We start from the raw sequence: 6,958 nt of genomic DNA on the forward strand, positions 1-6,958 counted from the left end.
AATAATAATGTAATAAAAATCCACAATTATATAGTAAATATATTACTATGTAAAAGAACCAAAGACTTTCGAGTACCTGAAAGGTGTTCCTCATCAGTGTTAACGTTAAAATGCAAAGTGAGGGTAGTTTTCTTATGAAATAGTTTTTAAAAATTGGGGGCGGGGCGAGAAGATAACAGCCCATCACGGAAGTGCTGGTTCGGGTGTTAAGTAATACCAAAATCCAACAGGCAGTTGCGCCAATCTCCTTGATCTTCGTACTTGCGACGTTGCACCTGCCTGCGCTGCATAGGTGCCATAGTCGGAACCATCCACAGGGACGTCGGCTATTACTTAACACCCGAACCAGCACTTCCGTGATGGGCTGTTATCTTCTCGCCCCGCCCCCAATTTTTAAAAACTATTTCATAAGAAAACTACCCTCACTTTGCATTTTAACGTTAACACTGATGAGGAACACCGTTCAGGTGTTCGAAAGTCTTTGGTTCTTTAGTAATATATTTACTATATAATTGTGGATTTTTATTACTCAGATTGTTTTTCACGAAATTGTGAATCTATTAGCAATAATAATAATAATAATTAAATCTAATATGTAGAAGGAGGAAAAATTAAGTATATCTTAGTTTAACCAGACCACTGAGCTGGCTAACAGCTCTCCTAGGGCTGGCCCGAAGGTTTAGATTTATTTTGCGTGGCTAAGAACCAACTGGTTACCAAGCAACGGGACCTACAGCTTATTGTGGAATCCGAACCACATTATACCTGCTGTTACAGAGACTATCTAGTTGTTCTATGACAGATACAGATGGCAGATTCTGTCACTACAAACTAATCTAGTTTGAATTTCGAGATGCTAATCCGATTTTTTCCTACCCCAGAGATGATTTAAGAATTTAGGTGAACAAAAGAGATTTAGATCTTATACATAGGCAACAAGCAATTCATATTTTGGTATCCAGGACGCATTGGAAAAATTCCCTTTATTCTACAGCTGCTTCTTTCCTTCCTGTCACGATTCTGTATTGAACTGAATATAGAATTTAGGCCAAAGGCCAAGCACTGGGACCAATGAGGTCACTCAGCGCTGAAACGGAATTTGACAGTAAAAGGTTTGAAAGGGGTAACAGGAGGAAAACCTCAAAGCAGTTGTACTATGAATCAATTGTTAAGAGAGGGAATATGAAGGGAGGTACAGTAAAAAGGAACGAAAGGGGTTATAGCAGCTATAGGCGCCTAAGGAAGGCACGCTATAAAGAATCTTAAGCAATGCCTACAGCGTCCCGCATGAGGTGCACTGTCGGCACTATCGCCCCCCTAGAGGAAAATTATGATTTTGACTTCACGTTGGTTTTCGTGTTTGTTTGTTTTGTTTGTCTTTTGTTTGTCTTTTGTTTTCTATGGTGACGAAAAATCAGGTAAATTTATGTAACAAAAACAAAGATAAAATGCACTACTACCCTAATACAATTCTTCTCGTATTTTAGTAATTTCCGTGACATTTTTTTTCTGTCTATTTATTACTCTGTTAATTTATTTTTCCTTTTTTGATAAGTTATCTCTTCTTCCCGTATTTCCCATTACTCTTTACTTCACTGTAATTTCCTTGGAAGCTTGAATTTCAAGTTACCCCTTTGGTGGGCTTGTTCCATATGAATACCTCATCTTCTGAATAATAATAATGAACACTGTAATATTCCTTGGAAGCTTGAATTTCAAGTCAGTGACCCCTTTGGTGGGCTTGTTCCATATGAGTAGGGTTCTTCTGAATAATAATAATAATAATAATAATAATAATAATAATAATAATAATAATAATAATAACAACAACAACAATAATAATAATAATAATAATAATAATAATAATAATAATAATAATACTGTAATATTCTTTGGAAGCTTGAATTTCAAGTCAGTGGCCCCTGTGGTGGGCTCGTTCCATATGAGTAGTGTTCTTCATCTTCTGAATAATAATAATAATAATAATAATAATAATAATAATAATAATAATAATAATAATAATAATAATAATAATAATTAAGCGAGCGCTTCAGCTTTTCAGTTGTAGTTTACACTTTTCCTGAATAACTTACTCTCTGTCATATTTGCTCATAAACAATGCCTAAGTTCAGGCGCTGAAGCCGGTCTCAAGTCCGAGTTAAAAAAGGACGATGGAACTCGGTGTTAACTGTCCTGCGTCTGAAAAAATGAAGATCGCGTTAGCCTATCTATTTGTAATTCTTTTATAGATTAACACAATTCAAAATGCGATTAAGATTCGGAGCAATATTGTTTTAATAGTGATATCTTTGTCTGTCTGTCAGTCTCCTAGTCAAGAAGCTGGGTGGGCAAGATTTTCCTCTTTGCAGAAGAAAGGTCCAGAATAGGTCTAAACACGTTTCTGATTGACTATAAACACGGTTTGAGAGCTGCAGCAAGTGAAATCATACATAAAATGTCCAGAGAGAATCCTTGGTGTCACCTCCCCCCAAACCCAAACCACATGGAGAAACATTTGAGACAGAAAATCACTCAAATAACTGAGTTTGCTCTCAAATTTCCTAAAGATTTCCGATTCAAGAAAGTGGCAGCAATGAGTGTATACTTAGCCTCATGAAAATAGATTCAGAGAATCCAAGAGGCTTATTTTAGACCTAGGTATCAACTTGGATGAAAAAAACAACAAAAATCTCTCAGGAGTTAAGGGAAAACTAAAATCGAATAAGCCGATGTACTGTACAGTCTCCAGAAAGTCAAGCAAATTCCCAAGAGCCATTATGCAAAAACCCGTCATGCACGGGTGCAGGAAATGCCGAGTCTCTTCAAAGAAGAGCTCTGGATACTACGTGGGTGTCAAAGTTAAAAAAAAATCGTAAATGCGTCTATGTATAATGAAAGTATGGTATTTAGAAAGCTTTCGAAAATCCGTTACTTTCAGAATTATCAATGGCATTTCAGCTTATATCAGTGTGTTTACCTGCGTTCAATGTGTTGCCACTGTAGCCGACCATTGTGAGTCGAATGGTTCACACTGTTTGCTGGGGGCGTATCTTTCACTTTGTTTGGTTTTATGTACAGCCCTCCACAGGGATAACTCCCTCTCTGCCAGGCCCTTGTACGTTTTCAAAATAAGGTCCTTCTTATATTTTATAATTGTCTTTCAGTGTTTTCTCGTCAACATCGTAGCTCCTGCAGAATAGGAGATTCTTTAGTTCTTTAAATTTGCTTTCTTCTTGTATCAAATTGCATAGAAGATTATTAGTCAAAGCCATGATCCGTATTATTTTTCACTTTTGACAAATATTCTTTATATACTGTGCACTTATTGCCATCATGTGTTTTATATTTAGTATCACTATGGCCTTTCTTTACACAAAATTTTTACACTTGAAGATACTGCTAGCACATTCATTTGATTTGTGATTTTCACCGCATCTGGGCCAAGCTTGGTCATTTCTGCAATTTGTTGCGCTATGACCAAATCCCTGACATTTAAAGCATTGATAGGGCATGTAATAGTCGTATACTTTGCAACGGATATGCAGTGTACACAATTTGTCACCTCTATCATATATAGCCTATGTGGTATTTGTTTCCGCAGATTTATGACTTGTTGCTCCCCCAGCCCGAGAAGCTTATTGGATTGGCAATACTGTATGGGACTAACGTTCGCGTTCTAATAGCAATAATGCCTTATCACCAACAATCGCGCTTTAAACTAAGTAGTTTTCCATAAACGACAAAAAAGCTCAGTTTCAGCAAAAGGAGAAATTACAGAGGTTTGCGTTATACGCCGGAGCACTTGTCATGCACATACAATCGCCACTGCCACTCTTACATCGACTAAATTTACAAGTGTTACCAGCTAAGAAACTCAGGATTCTCGGGCATTTTCCTACAAAAATGACACTTGCATAAACAACTGGACGACTATATTCTAGCGGAAAGTTTTAATTTGGTATGATATGAAAATAAGATTACTCTATTTCAGGGGCCGCCTCGAACGAAGAAGTTAGTTAGGCTGCTAAAATTCTACCCTTATTATTCCTCATTCACTATCACGATGGAAACTTCCGTTCAAAAGATAATAAAACGATATGAAGGGAAACTCATGAGACAACGCGACGTAAAAACCACTCGATAGAAACTCCCATTGCATGATGCCATTCAAGAAACCTCGTTGTAAGATACTGTCCTGACCTCTCCTTATCTTTAACCTCCTGCCGTTTTGGCAATAAAAGCCATCATGTCCAATCACTGATGTCAGTGCTTTATATTCATTATAGTTCTCCATGCGCGACATTACCAAGATGCTTTCGTGAGAGTAGGACGTGTCTGCGAAGTGCTCTGTGAAACGTGCCTGACTTACGCGATGTTCAGAGTGAATACGAAGAGGAGGTAGGGAAAAGAGAAAACAAATGCTGTACACATTAAATCAAGTAGAGGAAAGATCAAACTATCATACGAACATTATCTCATAATTATCGAGGCAGCACGTAAAGATGGAACACTAAAGAAAATACTGGAAGAGAATGAGTTATTCGACATCGAGAGAGAGAGTCAGCAACTCGCGGACATTGCTCTGAATTGAATTGAATATAGAATTTAGGCCTACGTCCGAGCGCTGGCACCTATGAGGTCATTCACCGCTGAAACGGAAATTGTCAGTAAAAGGCCTGAAAGATGTAACAGGAGGAAAACCTCAAAGCAGTTGCACCATGAATCAATTGCTAGGAAAGGGTGGACAGTAAGATGGAAGAAAGAGAATATGAAAGGAGGTACAGTGAAAGGAACGAAAGGGGTTGAAGCTAGGGGCCGAAGGCACGCTGCAAAGAACCTTAAGTAATGCCTACAGTGCACCGCATGAGGTGCACTGACCGGCGGACATCGCTCTGATGAAGTTGATGAAGAAGGAACCTGCCGTGAAATGTTCAGGTGTTGAGGACAAATACACACCCATACTTCAGAGTGACAACATATTGTACATCTGTAACAATTGCAAGAGGACTGAACAAAGAACGCGCAAACAACTCACTGAAGCTGATTTACGATTCAGGTCAGAAAACTAGTGACGTAATGATCAACATAAATGAAATTCAAAACAAAATTGACATTGTTGATAAAGATATAAAGACTATGACCAATATGGACAAAACTTATGCTGAATCACTAAAGACAAAGAAAAATGCTTCTGATCAAATCTACAAGCGAAGAGAGCACAGCAGAAAATTAAAAGAGACAAATTATGAGTAAAATAACGGCGCCAGTTGAACAGGTTGAAACAACAAGAGATGGACACTCATTTGTAAGATTTCCAGACAGGAAAAACTTAGAAAAGGCAAAACAAGGAGATTCAGGAAATCAGCAATATATCAGGGGAGGGGAAAACTTAAACCAAAAATAAATTAGCATAAGCCCCGAAGGACTAAGATGGCACTATCAATAACATTGTCAAGAAAACTCCATGGATAGGTAACCTCATTTCTGAAAATGACGACCTGAAGATTGTAAAGGAAATGAAAGCCAAAGATGACAAATATAAGCACTATATCATCAAATGCACACCACAAATACGAAAGGCGATCTATGATAGAGGTGACAAATTGTGTACACTGTATAGCCGTTGCAAAGTATACGACTGTTACATGCCCTATCAATGCTATAAATGTCAGGAATTCGGTCATAGCGCAACAAATTGTAGAAATGACTAAGCTTGCCCCAGATGTGGTGAAAATCACAAATCAAATGAATGTGCTAGCAGTATCTTCAAGTGTTAAAAATTATGTAAAGAAATGCCATAGTGATACTAAACATAAAACATATGATGGTAATAAGTGCACAGTATATAAAGAATATGTGTCAAAGGTCAAAAATAATATGAATCATGGCTTTGATTAATAATCTTCTATGCAATTTAATAAACATACAGTCCGTAGGAAATAAAACTAGCATACAAGAAGAAAGCAAATTTAAAAAAAGAACTAAAGACTCTCCTATCCTGCAGGAGCAACGATGCTGACGAGAAAACACTGAAAGACAATCATAAAATATAAGAAGCACCTTATTCTGAAAACGTACAGTGGCCCGCCAGAGAGGGAATTAAACCTGGGGAGGGCTGTACTTAAAACCAAACAAAGTGAACTTCTATGTGGGGTCGATGTTTCCGACAGCTCTCCTCCGCCTGGCTTGGTCAGACGCGTCGTCCTCTGACAATTGTTTGTCTCTCAGATCTTCTCTAACTACTTCCATCCACCTTCGCTTCTTCGGTCGTCCACTTGCTCCTCCATCTGCATCACTCTCCTCCCCACACTGTGGGGGTGGGGTGGGGGAAAGCCAGTCCAACTTAGTGCCGGTCTCAAGCCTGGATAAATGAGGAGGGTTGGAGTCAGGAAGAACATCCGGTTATAAAATCCACCCAGTGCCAAGTACGACAGTGGACTTTCCTCAGAAATCGGATAGCGAGCGACACACACACTATCCGGTGGTATATTTGTACTGTTCCTTTCCTGTTTAAAAATGACTTTTCTTCAGGCAATTAATGATCAGTTGCCTAAAAAAGGAAAACAGAGAAGATATATTATGAAATTAATTCTGTATATGCATACATTTTGTATAATAGCACTTTTAACATTTCTGATTAGAACTTGAGGAAGTTTCTGATGTCGTCTGACCCTAAAATGTATTGCAATTTTTTTTCAGCAGATGATGCTCTCAGAGCCATTTTCATTGTGTTCAGTATTAGAAAAATGTTCAAGAACGACCTAAAAGATAAAATCACTGACTTAAAAGAAATTACAAATTTGGACTGAAGTTAGATCCTCATCTTTTAGCATATTTTCTATGTATTTTAACGCATGCATGTAATATAATTTTTTTTAAATGTTCATCTTGCAAAAATTTTTTATTTTTCTATGTTTCGCCCCCAAAAATTTTTGAGTAATTTTCATTGAGTCATACT

This window comes from Macrobrachium rosenbergii, chromosome 47 (assembly GCF_040412425.1).
Source record: "Macrobrachium rosenbergii isolate ZJJX-2024 chromosome 47, ASM4041242v1, whole genome shotgun sequence".
Taxonomy (NCBI): domain Eukaryota; kingdom Metazoa; phylum Arthropoda; class Malacostraca; order Decapoda; family Palaemonidae; genus Macrobrachium; species Macrobrachium rosenbergii.